This window comes from Chrysoperla carnea, chromosome 1, assembly GCF_905475395.1.
Source record: "Chrysoperla carnea chromosome 1, inChrCarn1.1, whole genome shotgun sequence".
NCBI lineage: Eukaryota > Metazoa > Arthropoda > Insecta > Neuroptera > Chrysopidae > Chrysoperla > Chrysoperla carnea.
The window spans coordinates 73591119-73618910 of record NC_058337.1 but is presented as its reverse complement, the minus strand read 5'-3'; the positions used below and the strand labels follow the sequence as shown (position 1 = coordinate 73618910).

Genomic DNA, 27792 nt, shown 5'->3' with positions numbered 1-27792 from the left:
GTTGTTATATTTGTATTGTATGTATAGTATATACGTATAAACATAATATATATGTATTAAAACAAATAATATTTGATCGTAATATTCAATCGACACAAAACAACTGACTTCAAGTCTTGAGTGAATGACTGAATATTATTATAACTATATTGATATACATACATTTAGGTATAATATTGTTTCTTTGAATTTACATTATTGTTGTGTACCAACTGTGAGCAACTTATATTTATAGAAACTTAGAAACAGTAGCTATTTGTCGCAAAACAAATCGCAATAACATTTGTTGTTTTTATTTTTATTTTTTTTGCTTGTTGTTACTTTATACTATTGTAATGAATATTATATATTGTTATTTCGTATGTTCCAAAAGTATTTTAAAAACAAGTGAAAACAAACAATCAACGTAGTTAATTGTTGAAATACCATTACAGACAGTGTTGATGACTTTATCACATTACACATACATACATGTGGCACATACATAACTAATATTCCCATATAATACATGCTATACAATTTGCGCTTAATTTGTGGCCTAGCGGGTAAACAGTGATATTTACGAAAAAATGTTTCAACCAAAAGTTGTGAATTTTTTTACAGTTAAACTTTTGTTCTATCTCTAACGGTTTACAAGATGGGTCTTACAAAGCCAAGACCCAATTGACCTATATTGCTCATTTACGAACTTTTTTCTTGAGTACGCTGTGATTTCAGCTTGATATCTATTTTCGTTTTTGAGTTATCGTTTTGACAGACAAACAATCGAAAATCGACTAATTTTAAGGTGATTTTATGAACACCTATACCAAAATTTTGTACGTTGCATCAATATTTTTAAGCGTTACAAACTTGGGACTAAACTTAGTATACCTTGGTATATTTCATACACATGGTTTAACAAATGTTCAATGGTAATCTTATTGTTGTTAAGTCTAATGATATAATAATTCACTTTTTAAGTTGATGAAGTATTATTGTGCATGAACATTTGATTTCGTTTTAAGTAATTCTAGAATCTGAAAAAGAATCAATAAAATTCGATATTGCGGTTATAAAACTTGTGTGGAGTTTCAATGTTTCATCTAATTTCATTTCTTTATTAAATAACTTCTCAATGGTTTCATGAATTTCATAATATCAGAGCAATTCGCGCTCTTATAAAGGCAGTAAGGGTAAAGAATTAAATTTTAATTCTTATAATACGATATGCAGTACTTACAAAGAATGTAGTTTAATGAGAAAGATAAGATAAATATATCAATCTAAAATTTTTGAATAATTTATGACTTAAATCACCTTACTTGCCTGAAGTAATAAGTTTTGTTAAAAGACATCGCAGTGCCTTGTTATACCATGCATATATGAAATATACATAGTATATTAAGTTTAGTCCCAAGTTTGTAACGCTTAAAAATATTGATGCTACAAACAAAATTTTGGTATAGGTGTTCATAGAATCACCTAATTAGTCCATTTCCGGTTGTCCGTCCGTCCGTCCGTCCGTCTGTGGACACGATAACTCAAAAACGAAAAAAGATATCGAGCTGAAATTTTTACAGCGTACTCAGGACGTAAAAAGTGAGGTCAAGTTCGTAAATGAGCATGATAGGTCAATTGGGTCTTGGGTCCGTAGGACCCATCTTATAAACCTTTAGAGATAGAACAAAAGTTTAAATGTAAAAAATGTTCCTTATAAAAAACTTTTGTTTGAAACATTTTTTCGTAAACATCACTGTTTACCCGTGAGGGCGCCAATTAGGCGAAAATTTTATAATATGTGTACAAACTATACACTAAATGTCGGTCGGTAATGCAGAAACCTATAAAGTCATTTACATATGTACTATACTTGATTATCAGTTATGTATGTGTCACATGTTTGTATGTGTAATGTGATAAAGAAATCAACACTGACTATGCATGGTATTTCAACAATTAGCTCAGTCAATTCTTTGTTTTCACTTGTTAATAATAATAATTAATTCTAAACAATTGTCTTTAACCACTGCTTATGAACATGACTATCAATGATTTTACAATTTTAAATGATATATGCATTTGCGGCGTCTCGCTAATAGCCCCACAAACTGTAACACTGCTTGTTCCTTAGATGATTAAACACCATCTACAAATTTCGGTCAAAACTTGATAATTATAAAGGTTAATAAATAAACAGTGAAATAAATTGTGGAGAATAAAAGCAAAGTAATTAGTGTTTTGTAATAATTTTTTTTGTCAAATGTCTCTTTGCTGCGTCATACATTAGCTTAACTATTTTCGAGTTGGCTCAAAAATCAGATTCATAAATATGTTGGAAGCGAATAACATATAGTGATGTTGAAACATTTCGCATATGTCGGGCAAATTTGATAGTGCATGGCTTAACCCGCCGGTTAATAAAAACGTTTTTTAAGGTAATTTCGCCATAAGTCTACTTTTCTTAAGAATTTCATACACACTTCATGTATCTATAATTTTATATTTCCTACTTTTAACATATATGTGAAAAAATTCCCTTTATTTGGATGTAAAAATTTGGTACATTTTAACAAAATTTTAAGGCCAGGGAAACAAACTTTTTTTTACACCCGACCTTTATCAATTTGCCGTAAATAATTTATTATTAGGTATTTTTTTATTGGCAGTTTTTGATTTGTGTACGATTTTAGCAATTCAATGGCCCTATGACTAACAATATAAGAAAACATACAAAAATAATCTAAACTAAATAATACTTAATAATAATAAAATATTTATACACTTAAATATATTATTATTATAATAATAATATATTTATACAACATTAAAATAATTTTGATAATTTCTAAATAATAAACTAGATCGTTAAAATTTTGTATATTAATTTTATATACAAATGTAGTTAGTAGCTCTATTAAAATAATAAAAGTTTTAATATTTCAAACAGACATTAAAACAGTCAACAACAGCCATGTGTGTATTTGAAAATATAATATTAATAACCCCATATTGTTTATCAAATTATTTAAAAAGCCAGCATAATCCGTTGAAAAATTAAACAAATATACAAAAATGTTAAAATTAAATTACTGTTTCTATCTTATTTGATTTGTTATAATTAAATTTTTTCCATTTCTCAAAGTGGCTTGTACAAAAATAGTCAGTAGACGAACATTTTGTGTTGATTATTCTCCGATATAATTTGTATTTTGACTTATATCTGTGGACATCGGATATTCAAAGGCATCGTGCAGGATTATAAATTGATATAATATAGATGAAATTATTATGGATAAATTTAATAACAAAATCATTATTATTATAAATTGTAAAATATGTAAAAATATATATATTAGAATAATAATAATAATTAGATTTTAAATCGGTAATTTTAATTTTTTATGTAATAATTCATGGAAATTTGTATATATTTCAATTGTAATTAGAATATGTTTATAATAGATTAAGGGCCAGGTCAAAAAAAATCCTCCGAATTTACTAAAGCTGATTATTTGAGGATTGGTTATAGTAGTTGTGTACATACACATAATGCTGCCAGTCAAGCGAATGGTTGAACATAGATCAGATACATGCTTTCAAAACAGTTATGATTGTCGTGATATTTAAATGAATTTACTAACGCTGAAAATTGTTATAATGATTGTATGTTGCATATAAATGACAGTTATGACAGTGAATGTGAGAACAGAGCTGGTGAGTCCGCCCTAATGTATGTACCATAAATAAGTAAGATTCAAGTAATTTTTTAACTTATTTTTCTTAGAGCCAACCCTATTGTGGTACAACTCTCGTCAGAAAAATTTTCAAGTTCAAAAAATGAATCGCATCTTATTTATTTACTGTAAAATACATTAGGGCTGACGGACATGCATTAGCTCTGTTCTCACATTTAACTGACTGACTGTCATGACTGTTATTAATTTGCAATATACAATCTATATGATAAATTTCAACTTTAGTAAATTCATGGAAATAGCACAATCAAAACCGTTTTGACTGCAGTATGTATGTGTACACAACTACTATAACTAATCATCAAATAATCAACTTTAGTTAATTCAGAGAATTTTTGGCTCTCCATTATAAGTTGGTAATATAAAACTTTGCATTAATTTGCGCTTCCTCCATATTTTTGAAACTGCATAGTTTAAGATAGATAAGGTTAGGTTGTATTGGCGGTCCTCGAAGGATACACTTACGAGCCCATTATGATACGATATATGAGTTTTCCCACATTTTCCGCCGATAATTTCGTTAATTAGCTCCTCAGTTCTTTTCAGAGGCTGAGTACACCTCTTTCATACATATACCTCTCACTACACTAGCCCTCAACTGTTAATTAAATAAATTTTTGTTGCGGCGGCGGGAATCGAACCCGCTACCCTTTGCATACCGCTAAAGGAATTGGTAAGTCAACCTTAGTGGCTCACTTGGCTAAGGCGTAATCAATTCCGACACAACAAAAATTATTTTAATTAATGGTTGCGGTGGGCTGTTGTATAGTGCATAGTATATGCATGAAGGAGGTGTACTCAGCATTTGAAAATAATTGAGAAGCTGATAAATGAAATTATCAGCAGAAAAGGTGGTAAAACACATAAATGGTATCACAATGGGCTCTATAGCCTAAGTGTATCTTTCGTGGACAGCCAATATAACCTAACTTAACCTAGCTTTAGACAACCAAATAATTTATTCTGCCAAAAAATACTCAAATTCGCGTAACAATATATTTGTATTATAATATTGATTTGGCAAGCGATACACACAGATTGTACTCGGAGTTGAATGTAGCAAAGAATTTTCCAAGCATTAAAAATATCGCTTTAGCTAAATATACTCGTGATTTATTACATATATGCAATTTATAAAATTAATTCAATTATTCGATAGACACATTCAATTATGCAAGTCCATACAAAATGAAGTAAACACGAATTGAAAAGCGTAACAAAAAAGATTATTTGATATTTAAAACAGTGGCTGTCAATATGTCTAATATTTGTAACGTATACCTTACATGTATTATTAAAACATAACAAATAATATAAATTCTACATGTGTAACATGAAAAACTAAAATTTTATATATAAAATACGTGTAATAGTTAATATGTATGAAAATGACATGAGATTTTCCGCTGTCATTTTCTGCATATATATATTATATACATGTACATAATAATAATGATAATATTCATCCTTTGAAAATACACACTACTGTCATGTATAAAATAGAAAAATATGATGAAGTCGAAATAGTTAGTATATATAGGTAGTTTATACACGATTATATAATAACTACTCATATATGTGTGTGATGAGGAGGAAAGACACCACCTTATATTGTGTAAAGTTCTATTCATTATTTGTAGCAAAATGAACATCAGTTTGGCAACTCAAATGGCTTGGAAAGCATTGATTTGAATTTTTTTCACTTATTAAAAATGATGAATGTGATATGAATTTTCGAAAACGTTTTTTTTTCTTTTTTAATTTGTGTCTTTTATTGTAGTAAAACCATCTAAGAAAATAAAATTCAGTTAAGTCACGTTACCAGTAAGTATTTTTTTGACTAAGCAGTCTGTAAGAAAAGAAGATTTGAATTTTTTAAAACAACGATAGTTGTACTAAACTATTGATATGATGTGCGATTAACATAATTAAAATGGAAATGATGGTAATAAGTAGTTAGAGGGTCAAAATTTCAATTTTTCGGCTACTTTTTTACATTTCGAGAAACTTTGATCGGCTGTATCTTTGTTATTATTTAGTTTAAAAATTCGGTTTGCATATCAAATTTTAGGAAGTTTAATTTTCTGCAACTTTGTAAGGAGCTATAGAAAACAAAATGGGTTTCAGTTACGAGATATAAGCGAGAAACTGAAAAAAGTCCGAAAATTTTGAGGTTTTAGCCGCCCTCAAGTTCGCACAAGGTTCTCGAGGTCGAAAACTTAGGATATATAGTCTAGAGTACCCCTTAATAGCCTTTCAAATTGCATTTACTTCGGGATACTTTGTAGGTAAAAAGTACTTACATATGTACTGGAGTAATAATACTCTAACTTATATTTTGAGTGAAACACAGTTACTGTAAATATATCTCTGACTCTTTTGTTTTGAGTGGCGTTGTTGTCAGATTTAAATACTAATGGAAGTGAAATGAGTCGGAACAAACTTTGAAACTTGTGATATCGACAGTACTACCTTAAAGTTCCAGGTTTATTATGGAGAAATGCAAGTTGTTTTTATGAAAATAAAGATGTTGCCTATAAATATTGCATAACTTTTTTCTTTATAATTAATTTCAATAATCATAAACAATGTTTTCAGTGCAGATTTAAAGCAAAGGCTTGAAATGCACAATGCACTAGCTTGAAGTATTTGCTTGTACAATAAACAAAAAGAGTTCTTCATGAAGACTAAATTCATAAAAATTGCTGGCAAATCAAGAATATGATTACAGACACCGTAGCCCAGGCTTGTGTGTAACAATACATGTGCTAAAACATTCAAATTATAAATGTAAACAAGTTAAACTAAACAATTGACTGAGTTAATTGTTGAAATACCATACATAGACAGTATTGATTACTCTACCACATTACACATACATACATATCACACATTCATAACTGATATCTCCAAATAATACGTACTATACAATTTACGCCTAATTTGCGCCCTCACGGTTTACGAAAAAATGTTTCAAACAATATTTGCTTATTTTTTTATAAAGAACATTTTTTACATTTAAACTTTTGTTATATCTCTAACGGTTTACAAGATGGGTCCTAGGGACCCAAGACCTAATTGACCTATGTTGCTTATTTACGAACTTGGCCTCACTTTTGACGTCCTAAGCACGCTACAGGCGAAAGACAGACAGACAGACAACCGGAAATGGACTAATTAGGTGATTTTTTTAACACCTATACCAAAAATTTTATTCATAGTATCATATTTTCAAGCGTTACAAACTTGGGACTAAACTTAGTGTACCTTGGTATATTTCATATACATGGTAAAAAAATTTCATTAAATTTATTTTTTCAACTAAGGATTTTTAAAACTCCGCTGAATTAACTGAAGTTCCACGTAGTGACCCTATATAAGACTAAATTTTTCAAGTTTTTGAATGGTTACAAAAGTTGTTGTATGATTACAAATTTTATGCATAATTTTCAAATAATCAACTGCTTGAAGTAGTAAACTAACAACTTAAAAGACTAACTAAGTATGACCATTTATATAATAATCTAAACTTTAAGTAAGTAAATGGTTAAATCAAAAGTTTGAATAAACTAAAGATTAATTTCTCCTCACTCACATTTAACAACATGGAGAAGATACACTTCCCCACATACATTTTATCTAATTGGTAAAGTTTACTTGTGTTGTAAAATATTACACAAACATTGTATAATTCATAGTTATCATGTAACTTGTAGTAAAATGCATTTTACCCATAACTAATAAATTCATTAAAAATTGATTTGTTTAAAGTTTGGATAAGGTTTTAATGGGAGGAAATATTGGTATATCTGTGAATAGAAATGGCGCAGGGAGTTCATATTAGATCTACACTTAATCTGTGTCATGTATTAACAAATCTACATCATAGAACCCATAGAATTTAGTAGGTAGAGGGAGTGATGTTTCATTCGATTAAAACGATTGGCTGTATATTCCTAATGAATATACGTCAAATTTGAATTTAATACGTCAAATTTGGAAGGTATAAAAATACTGGAGGAAGGTAGCTATATTTGTCTTTGGTCTCGCAAATAGTTTGCTTGCAGCAACAACATTGTTTTGTGTTCCCCAAATTTTTAATGCTTTGTCATTTAGTCCATCTTCACATGATCGCAATTAAAGTTAAAGTAACATAAACCAAACCAAATGAAACCAGTAAGAATGTAAGCAGTCGGTTTCTGTGGTTATTTGTATTAATTTCATTTTGATTGGAGAGAAAATGACACACAACTGCTTGATTAAAAGCTAGGCCAAAAACTTGAATTTACCAAAGCTGAAAATTTGCGAATCGGTTATAGTAGCTCTGTACACACACATACTGCGATCAGTCAAGCGAACAATAGAACAGGGGTCATATATATGCTATCGAAACGGTGCAGTTTTACGTGGTACTAAAATAAATTTAATAAAGCTGAAAATTGGTACACAGATTGTATATTGCATATAAATAACAGTTATGATTGTCAGTCAGTTAGGTGTTAGAACTGGTCAGTCAGTCCTTATTTATTACGTTTACTTTGATAAAATAATTTAATAAGTATTTTCGTGACACCATTTTGAGTTTTATAAATTACAAATTTAAAGAAAATGGGGATTTATATCTAGTCTACACTCGCGCTAGGCTGAGATATAGTTCAAAAATGAAAGACAAATTAAATTAAAAAAGTTGTAATTGTTCTTAGAAATAATACGGAAAAAAATCATCATTTAAAAACAAAAAAGAGAAATTTGTAATCGATGAAAAAAATACGAACACTTTAAGGAACTGAGGAATAATAAATTATATACTAGGAACTTTTTATAAAGTTTATAGGTACATACTCTATAACACAAATGTAAGTATAACAAACTCTTTAAAGAAAGTTTAAAGGAAAAACTGAGAAAATATTTAAATATACGGTCAATTATAAGTTTCTTTTCTAGATTATGATGATAATGATATATATTTTATAATTCTTCTTTAAACCCAACTCACTTTGTATTTAAACTGTTAAAAGAGGCTACGACAACCTATGACGGGAAAGAGTTAGTAATTTACTTTTTTCTTCATATGAAAAATAATTAAGAAAAACAACAAATATTCAAGTTTAAAAGAAAATTAAATATTTGATCTGATGCAGAGAGAGTATACGTAGGAAATGTAACATTGGATATAATTTTTGTTTGTCTAAATGTATGAAGATTACACTAATTATGTACTTTAGTATACAAATGTTTTCAGCAGAAAATGTATTCTGTAAAAATGTAAAAAAAAAGAGTGAAAACAAACAATTGACTGAGTTAATTGTTGAAATACCATGTATAGACAGTGTTGATGACGCAATCGTTTGTTTTTTGACGTCACGTAAATAAAAAAAGATGTCTACTCTTAAATAGCCTCACACATATAACTGATATTACCATATTAATACATATTATAAAATTTGCACCTAATTAGCGCCCTCGTGGGTAAACAGTGATGTATACCAAAAAATGTTTTAAACAAAAGTTGTTTATTTTTTTATAAGGAACATTTTTTACATTATAAACATTTTTATAAACTTTTGTTCTACCTCTAACGGCTATATTGCTCATTTACAAACTCGACCTCACTTTTTACGTCCTGAGTACGCTATAAAAATTTCATTTTGGTATCTCTTTTCGTTTTTGAGTTATTGAGTTGACAGACAGACGGGCAGGCGGACAAACAACCGGAAATGGACTAATTAGGTGATTCTATGAACACCGATACCAAAATTTTTTTCGTTGCATCAATATTTTTAATCGTTACTAGCTTGGGACTAAACTTAATATACTATGTATATTTCATATATGTATACATGGTATAAAAATATTTTGTGCGTAACACTTACAGAACTTAGTGATAGAGATGAATTTTTGAGCAAGTGATATAGTGAATAGGCAGCAGATAAAAATTGTAATTTTTTTTAAGCAATTCTAAGGAGCATTACTTTTTATTGGTACATGCAATAAGAACGAATGTATTTGTAATATTTGAAAAGAAACCTTTTAAGTTCATAAAAACATGAAGTATTAAATGTTATTGTATTAAAATTTTAACACCTTTATTTAATATAAACACATAAAAATACAATTTGACGTAATAATATCATATTCTCAAATATAAAAATTTTACTGAAATACATTACTTGAAAAAATAAAAAACTTTAGTACAAAATATATTTAGTTTGTTTATTAGTTGTTGTTGTTTTTTTTGGATCTGCGGAACACTCCAACCAAAACTATACCTAATTATTATTAAAGACACTTAAACACTTAAATATATTTTTTCTTCTTTAACTTATAATATAATCATCTGGAAGTTTTACCTGGAAACTTTTCCAAGAGTTTTGAAAATGGGTGATTTTATAGATTTTGAGGTGCTCTTTTCGAATTTCCATTTTGCTACCTTGTATCTTTGCCGCTCGCGCTGCCATATTGGAAAAATGGCATCGAAATGGCTGATTTTTGACAATATCCTTTTTCAGTCATTTTACAAGGTAAATATATACATACAATTAAACCTTAGAAAATTTCTTACAATTTACGTCTTCTACAATTTTTTTCGTAAAATCAATAGTTTCGGCGTACGAGCGCCGCAAAGTGATTAGATTCAGTGAAAGATTATATATTTTGATTCGATTATTTACTGTTAAATAGCTTAAAAATTTGGCGTTGAAAAAAGTATATAATACACTATTAAGTCATTGGCACGAAAATTAAGGGAGTTAAGATGGTTTCTCGTACCTTTTTTCTGTGGTTTTCCAAATATTGAAAGCTATATAATTATTTAATTTTCAATTTTCGTTATTTTGAAAATTACTCCAGATATCGAAAAATTGTATTCTTACTTTTCGTCTTATATTATCTAGTTATTACATAATTCACCATCAAAATTGAAAATATATAATTTTTAAATTTGTGTTCCCACTACCGTGCTCATACATTCTTTTCTAATCGGGCACAACGGTTTTTTTTTTTTTTTTTTTTTTTTAATAATTTTTTAAGGTTTTAATTTTAATTGAAATAGTTTTTTCTTTTAATTTTCATCGACAAGTTTTGGAGAAATCTATGAAAACATATCATTCATCTACCGTTTTCCCATAAGACACATGTTTATATGCCTACTTTTGAAACCTTATAGTAAAAATCAAGCCTTTTATCCAAAATTGACCTGGCGCTCGTAAATCTTTCAGCAAAATAATCCTTTTCTCTTGACCTTTACAATTTCTCAGAATTTTTCTTAAACAATATGAAGAATTTTGATGACATTCCCATTTACGAAAGCGCACATAAATTATTGATTGATCGATCTTGTCTCATCCAAAAGCTAGGCCGTATTAATAATTATTCTTAGAGTTTAAGAATAAATAATTCTTGAATTGTGTTTATTATGCTAAAAACCACTAGACACAATTTTATTGAACAAACACATCTTTGTATGGTGTTGTATTGTCATTATTTTATAAAATTATATCACAATATAATAGTTCTTATCTAAATAATTGAAGTACTAAACTTTTATGAACTTTTGTTGTTATTTCACTAAATTATAGACAGATGTTTGACCTACATATTTACAGTTCATCACCAGTAAAAACATATTACATATTATTCACTAACAATATGTATAGGTGTAGATAAAAAAAAAACCATAAGGAAAAACAATTGAGAAAAACAAACAGGAAAAATATAATAAAAAAAACTCTTATCATTTTGTAAATTTATGGTCTACAATGCCAGAGGAATGAGTTTAGACAATATTTCACAAGAACTGTATCATTGTTTTAGAACAAAGTATTACTAAAAACTTTAATTGTGGGTTATGGAGAGAGTAGTTTCAATTAAGTATTTTATGGGCACAGGCGTACAAATAAGCTAGCTGAAGTAATTGTAAGGTCTGTTAAATTGTATCTATTCATTGCAGGTAGAATCAAAGTTTTCTGCTTTACGCAGATTTATTAGCAGTCTTTTCAGTGTAATATTAACATGAGCATGAACATCCTTTATTTCAAAACTTATAATAGAACTTTATACATATGTCAGCACGTGACACTAAATCGGTTCTGCATGCAAATACGGTTATTAAGTATAAAATTATTTTCATTCGCCTATTAAATGCAGACAAAATTAAATCCTGAAAATTTCTGATTCGTATACAAATAAATATTTGAGCTCCAAAATGAAAGATTGATGGAAAAATTATTTTTTCCGACCATCAATAAAGCAGAGTGGCCTTTAATCGACACCATGAAAATTTTAATTTTCCGGTTTACGAACACATTGGCATAAGGAGTGAAAGCCAGTGCACACCAAGTAACGCTAAGCTGTCAAAGTATTTAAGAAATTATCTGTGTATTTATTCCCAGTAGTTTAGGTGCTTTTGACTCACAGGGTTTAGTCAGGATATTATTTCAGGTTATGAAGGTGCGCAATGTCTGAGCTAATTCACATTAAATTATATAATCTAAAATTTGTAAATATGCAACAATTTAAAAGTCAAGCCCATTGAAAGAGTATAAGGTAGGTACTCTCATACGCGGTTAGACCTCCAAAAGAAATTTCAGCTCGATATTTCTTTTCGTTTTTGAGTTAACGAACAGAAAGGTAGACGAATGGGCTTATAAGCGGAAATGGACAATGTTTAGGTGAGTAATGAGCAACAAAATTTTTACATACCCCGATATATTTCATAAAAACATTTCATGAATACAACTCTACAGAGTGAGTCATTTATATCCAAAATGGCTAATAGCTCCTTTTGTAGTAGAAGAACTAGATCCAATCTGATGCCAGAACATGATTTCCCACATCAAACTTTATAATTTTTGTTTAAATTATTTTTTGATTGGTCCACTGCAAAAGGAGCTAATAGCAATTATAGATTAAAATAACCCACCCTGTATACAGTGTGTCTACGGATAGAGGTAGCTATACTTGTAAATTTTTTTATTTTAAAAACAACTCAGCATAAATACAAAGCAGATGACGAATATTTTTGTAAAAGATATGTAGCTGTTAAAAATGTCAGTAACACGTTTCTGTATTTTTTTTAAAAATGAGCTACTTTTTTGCAGGGTAATGCAGATTATTTAATCTAAAACGCCCCTTGTCAGTTTTGAATATGCATACTTTATGTAATACAAAAATTAAAACACATAAAATAATGACAAAAAGAAAAAAACAGAAAAAAATCAATAATATTAAATCACAAAAATATTAAAAAGTTTTGCATGGTGTGCTTTACAAGCTTGAAGTATGAAAGTTTCATTAAAACTATAAATTTTCTATAAATAATTAAATCAAATTCTATAACGATACTAAAATTCATTAATAACAAAATTAACAACGCGTTCAAATTAAATATTCATTAAAATACTGTTTATACCTAGTAAATATCTTCATGTTAATATAATGAAACTGATTGACACCCGTTGAAAAAGTTATTTGGAATTAATTTTGAGCTCAAAAAAGGACGAGTTTCTCTGTCTTCTGGCACAAAAGAGTAATCTTCTCAATGTATTTTTTTCTTCAAGCGGTTTTGCTATGGTTGAATCGATCGCTACTTTTACATTTTCTATCGCAAAGTCTTACATCCTTTTCACGTGTATTTTTTCTCTTCAGTATTCTGTTACCCACTAATCTTGTTGATCAAAAGTCATACATAAATAGGAAATATTCATGAAATTTAAATTTGGTTCAAATATTTTTCTTCCGTAACTTTATTGACTGGACATTTCAAATAAACCATTATTTTAGTAATTTTAGTTATATCTTTTAAATTACTTAAAATTAATTTATAAAAGTACAAATTATTCAGTGAGGGCATTTAAAAATTTCTAAAACGGAAATTCAAATTTTTATACTGACGTGACATTAAAGTACGGGCTTGTCAAATTTGTGGACATACTGTATGGCATTAATTACTTACATTTTATATGGTGAGGTATATTATTCATACGGCTTTTTATTAGAAAACTTAATAAAAACGAGTGTAAATTCTGTATTGTAAATTGATTTTTTTAAGTATAAATTATACATTGAACTGTCACTAATTGACAGATCACGTACTTATGCGTAATCAACAGAAAGCGCCAAAAGACTGCGTTTAAACATCTCAAAATTATTTTCTATTTTAAATACTTTTTTACACTTAATAACTGGATTTTTAAACAGTAATTATATTTTTTACTTTGTTATAACGGTGTAAACAATGAATTAAAAATATAAAAAAAATACATGAATATTCCCTATTCAAAGTACTGACAAACGCAAATCTTTTTGTTTGAATTGACTTTGTAAACATAGTTTGTTGCGGTCTGACGAACTTAATTAAACTGTCTTTAGTAGGTTCTCTTCTTTTTGAAATGATCTCGTTTCCGACTTTTTAAACCTCGTACCCGAAGTTTAAATCAAATTCTTCACTTTATACACTGTTTCTATTTAAGATGAAATGAATTGAAAACTGGCAAGATTTCATTGGATATTCAAGCAAATTGTATATTTCTACTCAGTGTAGTGTTACAAACATTTTTATTAAAAATAAATAAAACGATACTCTAGCTTTTACAAAGTAATGTGAAGTAATACTTTATAAGCGTTCAAAGCTTGATGAGTTTTGTTACTACATAAATTAATTTTACAATGTAGGTATTAGCAAATTGTTTTACTTTAAAAAAGCAATTGATACTGTTTCAGAGTTAGTAGAGCTATTTTTATAAGAATATTTAATAGCATGTAACATGAAGATGATTTGAATGTGATATTGTTTTATGTAAAAAATAATGAAGATTCTTAAAAAGAAGAGGCATAATGATTTTTGCAACGAGAGACTGAAAAAGCTTAACGAACTAAGGATCTCAGAATCACACAGGTTAAAATTTTTCATGATGAAAGTAAGAGCATGCTCTCAAATTAATGAATATGAAGTAAAATACATGAATAATATTAAAGATTAACAGTTTATTTTCATTATATGATGATTTAAAAACAAACTTTTAAATATTGATAACTAGCTTGATACCCGCCCACTTCACCGTGGTTAAAAGTATCAACCATCGCTTTATAAACTTCAGCTCTCTTGATCTCACTTATAACCCTTTCATAACACTCGAAGGGATTGTTGTGCAGAGCTAAAATACACGCACAGTTTTAAATTTTTTTAAGTGTAAAATAGTCATAGTTCATTGAGCATATCAGAAAAGATGGCCATGAATTTATTCACACCATAATACAATTCGAGTTCACACCATCACAGAATTTGTCAACTTATTAAAACTGATTAAAAAACGAAGGAGGTTTCAAAGATTGCTGCTTGTCTTTTTCTTGCAAGGCGGGGCTCTATATCAAATATTTTGGTATTTTTTTTAAAAGTAGTCTTGACCACATTATTTTGGCAACTCATTGCAGGGATATTTTTTAACATTTTATATTTCATAACTTTCATGTAGATACGTGAAGGTCGACCCTAATTTGGAACGCAGACCAATATTTTTAGCAAGCAAGTAATTTTGAAAAAATAAACATTTTCAGAATATTTTCAAAGTCTGTACTCAAATCATTTATCCCTGTGAAGTAACTTACTTCTAGTCATAACAAAATCGAGTGACTGAAATTCAATAGAGTTACATATGATAATAAATGAAAAAAAAAATTGTGACTGCTGCTATTCGAACTAAGTAATCATTAAAATAACAAAATACACAAGCATGCCTTAACTCGCTCAGCTATATGATGTTCAAAGAAATGATTATAATATTACATATAAAAACAAAATATTATGTGTGTGGGATGCGCGAGTCAAGTGACTTTATATTTTGCTATGACTAGAAATAAGAAACAAAATTCTTATAAAAGAAAGTGTACACTTCCAACATGTGAAGTGTAAAAGAGAATATCCAATGAATACCCCATACATCATTACATCAGAACCAAGTAGGAATGATAAAATTAGTTTGTATATAGCATACACATAAACTATAGAAACAATGCAAATTCCTTGCATCATTTACAAGAGACAATAACCACCAATCATGGCTGACAAAGAGAGAATCAACACAGACAACAAATTAGAAAACCAACAGCTTTATATTATGTTTTCTTCACATCTCTGACAACAACAGCGTCGTCGACTCGACACACAACAATGGGGAGATGACATGGCGTCATCATCAAAAGTAACTTGTCGCCTTCGTACTACGGATCTTTGCATAAGAAAGCTAACATTCATTTATTTATATAGAGTGTTTACCATTTTATCATACCCAGTTGATTATTGCGTTTATTATTATAAATGAATTCAATATTTCATATTTCAGTATTGCTTGTGGGATAATAAAAAAAATACAATAACTGTTTTCGAATACTGACGAATAACGGTTTCCAAAGATGTGTTTTATCAAAAAAGTATTTTTAAGTTGTCTTTCTTTGTATTAAAAATCCATTTTTTGAGTTTATTGAGAACTCTCATAAAGGGTGTCCAAAAATTAACGCAAGATATTGAATGTTTCGCCATTTGCTTGGTAAAGAGTTGACAATGAAAAAACAAAGGCATCGTGATAGCTAGCAGTTTAAGGTTTTTTTTTTAAATGGAGGACTCAACAAAAACAGAATGCGTTTTAACTGCTGGGCCAGGTTTTAGAAATAAGAAAGGTTTGAAAGTTAAAGTTCGCGAATTTCATACATACAGTGGTTCGAATATTGATTTATCTTAATGTGAAATAAGAAATAAAAAAATTTAGAAAGATTAAATTATAAAAAACCGTCAAAATCACGAGATTTATTATGGTGGGATTTTGTTTCTTTTGAGTATTTTGAAATTTGAGATTTTCCTGAGGTTTATGACCATTCACGCCTTAAGAGAGAAAATGCATACCTGTATAATCCACGCCTTAAGAGAGAAAATACATAGCTGTATAACGCAACTAAGCTACATTTATGAAAATGGTCAAGAAACATTTCTAAAAAATTTGTCGAAAAGTTGAAATGTAATACCATTACAACTTTGAAATTTTCTCTGATATACTGTCAATGTTTCCGTATAGGCAATTTTAATACATAGCCCTCTTTTGTATTATTTATGAATCCACTAGAAATTTACAACTTTTTATAAGAAAACTATGTTTTCTATCAAAATTACTTCTTTCGTTAATTTTGACACACCCTTCACAGTTTCGGAAAATTTGAACAACTTTTTACAATTCAGATATCGAATGAATCCCACTTATATTCGGAGTCCTTTGAACACTATGTTCAAAAGTGTACGCTAACCGAATTTAAGAAGCACAAACAATGAGAGAAAATCTCAGCGAAGGAAATTGGCGATTGAATTTTTGATACTATATTTCATGGTAAATCGTACAGCGAAACTAGATTAGAGTTTAACATGAAAATTTGATTGTGTTTTTTAAACGCGCTTTTATTAGCTTTACTTGTATGTATCCTATGAATAAATTCTGAGTGAACTTAATAATAAAAAAGTATTCAGAACCAACAATTGTATAACAGAACGGTACCATCTACCTGATATCATGACGGAATCCGGAAATAAAATACGAAATACTAATTTAAATGGTGGAGGCTGCGGGAAGCGTGTTTGAAGGCATAAGGAGTTATTTATAGTGTTAAATTTGAAAATTAAGTTTTAAGAAACAAAGAAATCACGTTCTATTAATATGTTAAATAAAAGTACAAAACAAGTTTAATTTTGCAACTCTTGACTAATTACGAGAAAGGATGGATCTCACACTTGGAACCATATAATTTTTATATTACAATAGGAATTATTTTGTAAGTTCACATGTTCAAAGAGCGTGTTGTTTTTAGTTTTTACAAATTATACTTGATATACCACTCTGTAGAAGTTCCAATGGAAGAAAGATGTTTTTCATGATATATGATGTATGATAGCAAAGTCTATAGTTATACTTTGATAGGGGAATGAAAATGATGTCTATAATATAATATATAGATTGTATTATTTAAATGCTTCTATGATTTTATTATGATAATAATTTATTATCGTATGATGTTTTGACAGATTTTATTACAATATAAATTGACAATTAAATAATTATTATATTTATTAATCGTTTTTTATTTTACGTTTTATGTTTAGTTGAACATTTACATCAATCACATAATCATGTAAAAGTCATTCAAATGATTTGTTTTGATTCAATTTATCTTACAGAAATTTTAGAAAAAGATATTTAATTTCTAAAACGTAAGCTAGCAAATACTTTAAACGGAAAATGGCAGTGACTCTCAGTTAAATGTAATTTTATAAAGTTGGAAAACAAGTATCCATGTGTATATCGGGTGTCGCGTGATTCGATGGACATAACTTAAGAGTATATTCTTTTGGATAAGAAATAAAATTTTCAATTTACTTTGCTTAACCCACTTTTACTTTTTAATATTTTAATAATTTAAAATATTTTGACTAGTTTCGTCTAACATAGACATTTTCATAACTGTAAAGTATCATTTCAATTTTTTGGTTTATATACCAAAATTCTCATGACGTATTTTTTAAAAGAATGTGTAACAATATTTAACAAGTTCGGATTTTTAAAATAAATCAGCAAAAAGTTTTAAAAATTAGATAACAATAGATAGCATTTAGAATAGATAAAAAAATTTTGTTAAGATAATTAAATAACAAGAGATAAATTTTTTGAGTAGATAAAAGTTTAAAATAGATAACAAATTAACAAGGTATAAAAAGATATAACAAATAAGATTTTACAAGATATAAAAAAATAAATTAGAAAAACGAGAATAAAATTATAAAGATCTATGACCTTTTTGTTAAAATGAGGACAAAATTTTAGAGATAGCTATTGGATAATGTCGAAAAAGGTCGAATGGAAATTCGTTTGATCGTTTAGTAAGGTTGAATTTCCTTTTTTATGTTTATATATCTCAATGGCTTCCCAAAGATTTAATTTTTGACCCTTTTGGGCAACATGCAAAATCTCCATTTCTTTGTCAAGAATGTGTCCTTCTTGTATTAGGTGGCTTGCAAATGTTGATTCACCTGTTTTCTTCTTCCAGTATCTCCAATGTTCACCTTTCCTAATTTTGAAGCTTCTGCCTGATTGACCTATAAAATGTCTATGTTAGACGAAACTAGTCAAAATATTTTAAATTATTAAAATATTAAAAAATAAAAGTGGACTAAGCAAAGTAAATTGGAAATTTTATTTCTTATCCTAATTATGGAGTTCCGCAAAGTAAAGCTCTCTACAATTAAGTATATTCTTTATCCAAGTATGCCGATAAGCAAGAGCCGTCAGTGCGGGAATATCTTTCTAATAAAGAATTGTTATTAAATATACATCGTAATTTGGCAGAAAAAGGTCATTTTCCAAAAGCTAATGCAGAACGCCTCTTACAGTAAGAACTTTACGAGAATAAAATATTCTTAACATGGTCGAAAATAGTCGCTAGTAGTGTACGAAGAAAAATTTTAAAAAATAATTTAACTACTTTATTCAACAACGTTTTTTTCCTTTATCGATTGAACACCTTAACTATTGGGCTATTGACAAAAGTAAAAAAGGTACTTTCAACTTAAAATTATCGAAAGAATACGCTCTTAATCTATGTCTATCGAGGGACGCGACACTCTGTATAGTGTGCAAAAAAAAAAAAAAAAAATTTAACGTTCGTTTTTTGTAGAACTACGTCATATTAAAGCTACCTATGTATTTGGATATTCATATTAACCAATGCAATGCATATTTTCATACGAATCTCTCGTGTTACAGAAGAAATAATCAGCACCAAGTGTGTATGCAACATAACATGTTGAACGAGGTAAATGATAATGTGTTATATTTTCTCTCTATAGCTCATATATTGACTATACGAGTAATATGATATTGACTATGCGAGTAATATTATAAGATAGATTTTTTAAAATGTCTAAAATACAATGTATTTTTTAAAAAAAGCTAGTGCACATTAATAATAAAATTCGTAGCGCAAAAACTGCGTTAGCTAAGCGAATTCCCTCAGAGAGAAAAAAAGACACATTTTTCTTACTATAGAATAATCTTGAGAAAAAAATCACAAGCGTACTTTTTTTCTTAAAACTGATCAAAAAAAATTTTTATTTAGCCAAAATCAAAATTTTATATTTTGCGCACCTCCTCATTCGTTGTTTATATGTCGATTTTTCTCATTAACGAACTTGACCTTTCAAATACCAGAACCCTTCTTGATAAATTGCGAGCGCTAGAGAGAGTACAGACACATAAATGTATAGATACATATGTATATAAATTTTTTTAAATTTTATCGTCAGTACAAAAGCAATAGTTCCATTTCCTTCGGCAATTCGCTTATTACTAGAGGTAGTTAATAAATATGAAAGTATCGTTAGAATTTCTATTATTATGTATAAATAGAAAATATAAACTTAATCTGAAACATTAAAATGTTTATTTAACATGTTAATATATTAACGTAAGAACAAAATGAAAAATTAATTGGCTAATATCATAGTATTATATTATATTATATTCGCGACAAAGATGTTATTTGAATATATAAAACCCTAAGGGTTTTGTTACACAAACAACATGTGAATGAAAATTTTAATTTATATAAATAACAGAAAATATGAATATTATCAGTGTTGACAATCGGTGAGAAATATTACATGGAGAGATAAATATAATATTTTGTTAAGAATAGCTGTAGTGTGTTTTTAATTAATTTATTTACAAAATATGTTTATGTCATAAATGCAATCCAATAAAGTCATCATAATTTGGATGTAAAGAAAATCAAAAGGTATCTCTTTTATTGTTCACTTTCCTTTTTGAAAAGTATTGAAGGAGGGTAACGGTGTTACAAAATAATTAAGATACGAATCCTATTCAAATCATGGCATCTGACTCTAAACAATCGTACACTTAACTAAACGTAAATATAAGTAAAAAACTGGAAATTAAATGAACTGTCAGTAATTTTTGCGTCAATTATAATTTGATCGGAATCCTCCAAATGAGTTTCTTATAATTAAATTTTTCATTTAAAGCATTTGTGACAAGATAGAAAAATATTTATTATTCTTTTTTCGCTAAAAAGTATTATTTAAATAGCGTGCCGTTTTTAATTTATATAAAAAGCTGACCCGGCAAACGTTGTTTTGCCATGCATAGTATTTCTAGGAAACATTTTTTTTAGCTCAATAAAAAAAACTATCTACTATACTATAACTATGTGTTCGGGGATGTACTTATAATCGAATACGTTATAAACAATAAAAGTATGCTTTATTTAGGGTAATAAATAAATGTTTATTAAAATAACGAATATACCATAAATTACATTTCTTGATAGCAATCTAAACATCAAAAATAATTATTCATATTTTTACTATCAATTATGGCAACTGAAAAAAAAAATTAATCTCTTAGCCGAAAAGACTGTACAATATTCTTGATTAGTCCGCCTTTAGCCAACACAAATAAACTGGATGGTTTTCGCACGCGAGGACGTGCCACATATTGTTATTCGTGGGAAAAGCATGGTTTTTCCAAATCTAATCCACATACAGACAATGTCTGACCTTATGACTTATTGATCATCATAGCGAATGAACTGATAGATTGATAGTTGATCGGTTATCGACCGGCGGAGGCGGAAGATCAAATTAAATTGAGAAAAAATCATAGTTGAAGGAAATTATCAAGAATAAAAATCGCGATGTAAAAATAGGGGTTGATCGTAGAGGGATGAAAATTCAGGGTTGTATGTATTTTCTAATGCTGTATCATCAAAAAATAAAAATATATCTAAAAATTAAAAAAAAAATTAGGGGTGGATTACCCTTAACATATAGGGGGATGGTTGTCTGATTCTCAGACCTACCCAATATGCACACAAAATTTCATGAGAATCGCTCAAGCCGTTTCGGAGGAGTTTAACCACAAACACCGTGACACGAGAATTTTATATTTAAGATAAGAAACGAATTTGTGGCATACCAAATAATTGTCATAGCTGTTTGTGTTAAAAATTTAACAATAAAATTTAATAATGCATAGTTGTTTGTTTTAAACCTTTATGTCAAAAGAATTTTTGATTTGAAAATTTTTTTCTTAATGCTTACTTCAGAATATTATTCATTAAAAATAAATGAAATGTTATTAAAGATTTTTAAAGAAACTTCGTAAGGTAAGAGAAAAGTCCACGTTTCCGTTGAATTTCTCGATATTTTTGTAAAACGTTCTATCTGTATCTCAATAAAAATAAAAATAGAATTAAAAGGTTTGTTAGAGTGTTTATTTTAATTTATTGGAATTCAATATCACTATTGATATCGTTTATTTAGGTAGGGACTACGAAAATCAACATTGAACTATTTATTATTTACGCTCGTATTTAAGCATTTTACTAATCTAAAATTTAAACGATATATCACATAAAATATACAAACATTATAAACAAGGAAAATATATATGATGCAGTAATAATACTAACAAGTGTACATAAAATAGATAGTTATGAACAATACATTGCATACAAAATGTTGGCAATGTGTATTGCAACTACAGAGTGATTTCAAAGCTCTTCCAAAACCGAGACAAATCACTTTTTATACCATGTATAATAATAATAATAATAATAATAATGGGGGTTTAACCTCCGTATTTTTGACATACGCCTTATCACAGAGGCCACCCACACCATTATTTGTTAATCTTTATTTATTCAATTACAATCATATTTACAATTACATTTTTGATGTGGGTGGAGTCGGTTACTTAGTTCTTACACAAGCGACGACAATGTGATCAATTCTGCACTCCCATTAATTATAAAATGTTCACACTGCCGCTGCCTGGATTCGAACCCGCAACCTAAGTCTAAATAGTGCTACGTTCTAAGACGACGCCTTAGACCGCTCGGCCATTTAGACTTTTTATACCATGTATATATGAAATATACATAGTATATTAAGTTCAGTCCCAAGTTTGTCACGCTTAAAAATATTGATGCTACGAACAAAATTTTGGTATAGGTGTTCATAGAATCATCTCATTAGTTCATTTTCAGTTGTCCGTCCGTCCGTCCGTCTGTGAACACGATTACTCAAAAACGAAAAGTGATATCAAGCTGAAATTTTTATAGCGCGCTGAGGGCGATAAAAATGAGGTCGACTTCGTAATTGAGCAACATAGGTCAATTGGATCTAGGACCCATCTTGTAAACCGTAAAGATAGAACAAAAATTTTAATGTTCCTTATAAAAAAATAAACAACTCTTGTTTGAAACATTTTTTTTTAAACATCACTGTTTACTCACAAGGGCACACTTTAAGTGCAAATTTTAAAGTATGTATTAATATGAGATTATCAGTATATATGACATGTATAGGTAGGTATATGTGTAATGTGATAGAGTAATCAATACTGTCTATTCATGGTATTTGAACAAATAACTCAGTCAATTGTTTGTTTTCAAAATTCAGCAGTATAAATAAAAAAACCCCAAAAAGAAATTTTCTCATTTATCATACGAATATTTCACATATTTCGATATTTCGTCAATAATAATATTTTTTTAATTTTTAGTAGTACCTGTAAGTACCACATAAAAAGGCCTCTTTATTGTCATAACCTACAAAGCATCCAAATATTTTTCATCAAATTACTTTACTACGAAATAGAAACAGGCAAAACACAATACTTTTAAATTTTCTCTTGTATTTGTCTTAAAAAACAAATATCTTTGAATATATACACTAAGCCTCCAAACCACTCCAATGAAATTTCGTAGATTTTAGCAAAGTTAGTTAAATTATTTAAATTATCAAATATAGTCAATACAAACTCTAGGTTTACCTAGATAATATATATTAATTATTGTATCTAGGAACACTCTTTATAATAGCATTGTTAAAAAGTAATAACAATTGAAATAATAAATTTGGCAAGTCTTTCGATAGTTAACAGTAAATTTAATTATAGAGAATTTTATTTTAAATGTAAAAATGAAAATTGGCCAGGTTCCAAACTAATAATTTAATTTTTTAAATCAATACGTGACATTCTTATCGTTTTGTAATCAATAAATAAAATATTCAGGCTATTCCAAATTTGAAAAATTTTCTGTGTAATTCGCAAAATGTACTGTATTGTGTTGGTACTATTATGCTATATTTGAATTTCAAATTAAAAAGAATTGGTTTATTCAGTTCTTTTTTGGTTCATTAGTAAAGTAGACGAATACGTCAAATTAGATTAGTATGTTGGTAATTGTTGCTATGTTAAAACATATTTCAATACACAGGCATTTCGTATTATGACTTTTATTTTAACTGAGATATTCCTTTCAAATTTAAAAATGACATTTGTGTCTCTGATAGATTAATGGAGATATTGATTAGTCTTTATTGATTTCATAACTTCAAAATACGTCACAGTAACTTTAAGGACGAAATTATAGTAATTTATATATTTAGTTGCGAAAGCAACACATTCTCGAAGGACTAGGAAATTTGGCCAGCTCGGTTGGCGTCACGGGCAGCGATCATAAAGGCCCGGGAATGTGCTTTTTCTACTACTAATTCACATACTATTTTTTATGGAATATTTAAAATAGCTTTCAAGTGTCGATTGATGTCAAAAAACTTTGTGGTATTTAAAATAGTTCATTTTCCCGTATTGAATTTACTTTCCCGTACTGATTTTGTTCAATATTCGGTAAACATTTCAAATATCAGAAAAACAGGTTTTCTGCCGTCAAAACGGTACCAGATTTTCGCTTTTGCTTTACAATTTCAGCAAATAATTTACTGGCATTTATTAACAATTATTTAAAAAAAAAAATTTCAAATTCGAGATTTACCCATTAATTAAACATTTTGGCCTCTTACTTATCTGCAACATTTTGTACATAGAAGTTAAACCAGTTACATAGAAGAATGCATCTAATATTTAAACAAATAATACTATTATGGTAGCATTATGGATTGTTTTAAACACTACGATGTGTATTAAAACAGTTCATTAGATAGGTAGATCATATAATATTCAACATTTCATGTAATATTGTGCTTCATTTTATTATTACTTTTACCAAATTCAAATTGAAATATCTAATAACAGAACATTATTATTACAATTATAGTAAGAGAGCTGATTGCAGCAAACGTTTCTTGATAACGCTCGGGCTCAGTTTTTACTATTTTTTAATAGTTACAGCTAAATACAAAGGGTTTTGAATTACCTTGAAGTAGTTAAAACGTTCACTTAAAACGAGAGTGCTGACGGGTTAAGACTGGTAAGCTTCGATATTAAAATAATGTTTATATAATGGATAGATAAAAAGTAATTTATTTTCACGACTTTTCCATCATATGTCTATTATTTTTTATCTCCTAATATTCATTTAGCATTCGATTTATACAATTTCAACAATTTTAAGTTCTCTATCTAAGAAGTATCTTATTTCTTTAAATACAAGGTTCGTACCGAAGAAAACGTTTTAGTTAAAAATTTTCAAAGTAAACTAACTCCGATCAGCTCTTGGACCACTGAAATATTATGATTATTATGATTATGATGATGATTATTATTATAAATTTTACTTGTTTATTAAGGCATCACCACCACAATAGTGTATAATTGTATGTAACATTGTTGAATTGGATGGATGTTCTCCTGTTATTGTATGGAATTGCTCTTGCTGCAGTTTCATGATAAAATTTACTGTATTTTAAACAACTATTTACGTTTGGTAAATATATGGTATTAATAAATAAATAACATCACAGTGTAAATAAAACGTACAGAATGATTTTGGATGACTGAGACATCAAACACGAATGACGAATCCAAATAATTCAATTTCGGTTTTTCTTCATATCCGATACAGATGTCGATTAAGATTTTTGCCATATTCAAAGTGTTTATGGGAAGAATTTACTCTACGAGGCCATTTAAGATTTGTACTCTACGTTTCTTTCACAATGTGTAGAAAAGAAGAATGTTTGTAATTAAGAATTCAATTTTGAATAATTCTTCAGAATGCATGGATTCAAAAGTTCAATATTTATGTATTTTTGAACGCAAGTAAAACAGATTCGCCATCCAATAAAAATTTAGATTTAGTATTTGTTATTTTTATTTTTTTAACAGAAATTAAAAATTCGATCCATTTATTAATTTTTCGCTTAACTTGATAAAATTAAATAAAGATACAAATAAAACTCACTGATATTTGGATAATATAAAAATAGCCAAAGGGTTCATAAAAACAAAATATGAACAAATACACAATAAAATTTAATGTTATTAGGCAATTATAGGGCATAATTATCATTATTTCAATATGATCAAACTCACATACTAAAATATTAATTAAATATCATAAATAAAACAATTATTTTCAAAAAAAAGTATACTTTCGAACATAAAATTCGATCTTAATGGATAATTAGAATTAAACTAATATAGATTAAATGTGAATAATGTATTTGATTTTAAACTACAATGGTCAATTAAACAGAATATGATAAAAATTTTGAAAATAAATTACTTTATTTCACTGTTAGTCATTAATGTTTGTAAAAAATAATAAAAATAAACTTTTTTCAGTAAAATCAGATGTATTTACTACCATAGGTGGTAAACAAATTGATGTCCGATCTTGTGCTACAAGTTTAATAGCCACAAAATTTAATGTACAGTCGTAATTTAAATTTTTTAAAGCAACCATTGAGAAAATAAAACATAAAAATAGTAGGTAAACAGAGTTTCTATATAAAAGATTGTTTACACTACTCTATTATGAAATTAATTATACTAAAAACACACAAATAATGACTAATTTACACGGCGAAGAGAGAAAGTTTCATGCGAACATGGAAAATACTTCAAAACATTCCGTACCTGGAGGAAATTATTACTTTCCATTACTCTTCATATTAACGTTTCAAAATTAAATAAATTTATAACATTTATTATTTATGTAATCGTGACTACAAAATACTGAACTGCTCTCTATTGGCTTAGAAATGAATTCGTGAAAGGGTGTAAGCAACAGCATCTTTAAATAATATGATGTAGTTAAACCCAATTATCGACTTATTCAGTAGAGAAGTGAATGATAAAAAATAATTTATGTTCAATGAATTTAAGTTTTGTGCTACGATTCTGGAGTGAAACACACTTAGACCATAGGGTCCGTCATAGGGCTACTACTCCATGAACCATTGCGAGTCGTTTAAGGACGCAAGGGGTGATAGCTGAGCCGATTTTGAAGATCATCGCAAATTTTTTACTTTTTTGGGAACGGAACACTAATCTCGCGCTTGAAATATAGCTAAGAACACTCTCCATTAAATTACCTTTCAAACGAAATCAAAAAAATCAAAACCGGTTCATCCCTTTAGGCGCTACGATAACGCAGACAGACAGACATACACACATAGCGGTCAAACTTATAACACCCTTTTTTAGGCCGGGAGTTAATAAAAAAAATAATAATTTCATTCAAAAACTAAAACATTCATATATATATGGTGCCCATAACTTTTGTAACTTCGATTTCAGTAGTACTTATTGATTACAAAAATTAGGAAGGAAAGTGGAGGCGCGGTCTCAAAGGTCAAATGAAAAAATAATCTGAATAAACGTTACCGCTATTAATTGTAAAAATATGTAATATTGATTACTACATCGATAGAAAAAATACACAAATTCGTGCGTAAGTTTTTACTTGGGAGGTCCTCGACACTTGAATACTTTCAAAACTACCATCAGACGTCAGTACAGCGATATTTCCTGATAGCGAACTTTCTACCCATGAAAAGACATTTATATTAACTTTTTAATAATAAATAAATTTTAATCCTATAGTTTAGTGTGCTAGTGTTTATAATATTTTACTGTTGATGTGATGAAAATTATAAAATAAATATAATGTATAAAACAAAAATTATGACTATAATAAATGATTATAATATTTTATAAACTGAAAATAAATAAATAATTTATAAAACTAATTCTAC

At 28.3% G+C, this 27792-nt stretch overlaps 2 protein-coding genes across 3 annotated transcripts in view; one reads left to right on the top strand and one right to left on the bottom strand.

Annotated features, from left to right (window-relative positions):
• Positions 1 to 27792, bottom strand: part of LOC123291109 (complexin) — a 736149-nt gene that overhangs the window by 156309 nt on the left and 552048 nt on the right. The window lies entirely within an intron of this gene.
• The window catches only part of LOC123291107, an 827916-nt gene that overhangs the window by 674119 nt on the left and 126005 nt on the right, over positions 1 to 27792 (top strand). The window lies entirely within an intron of this gene.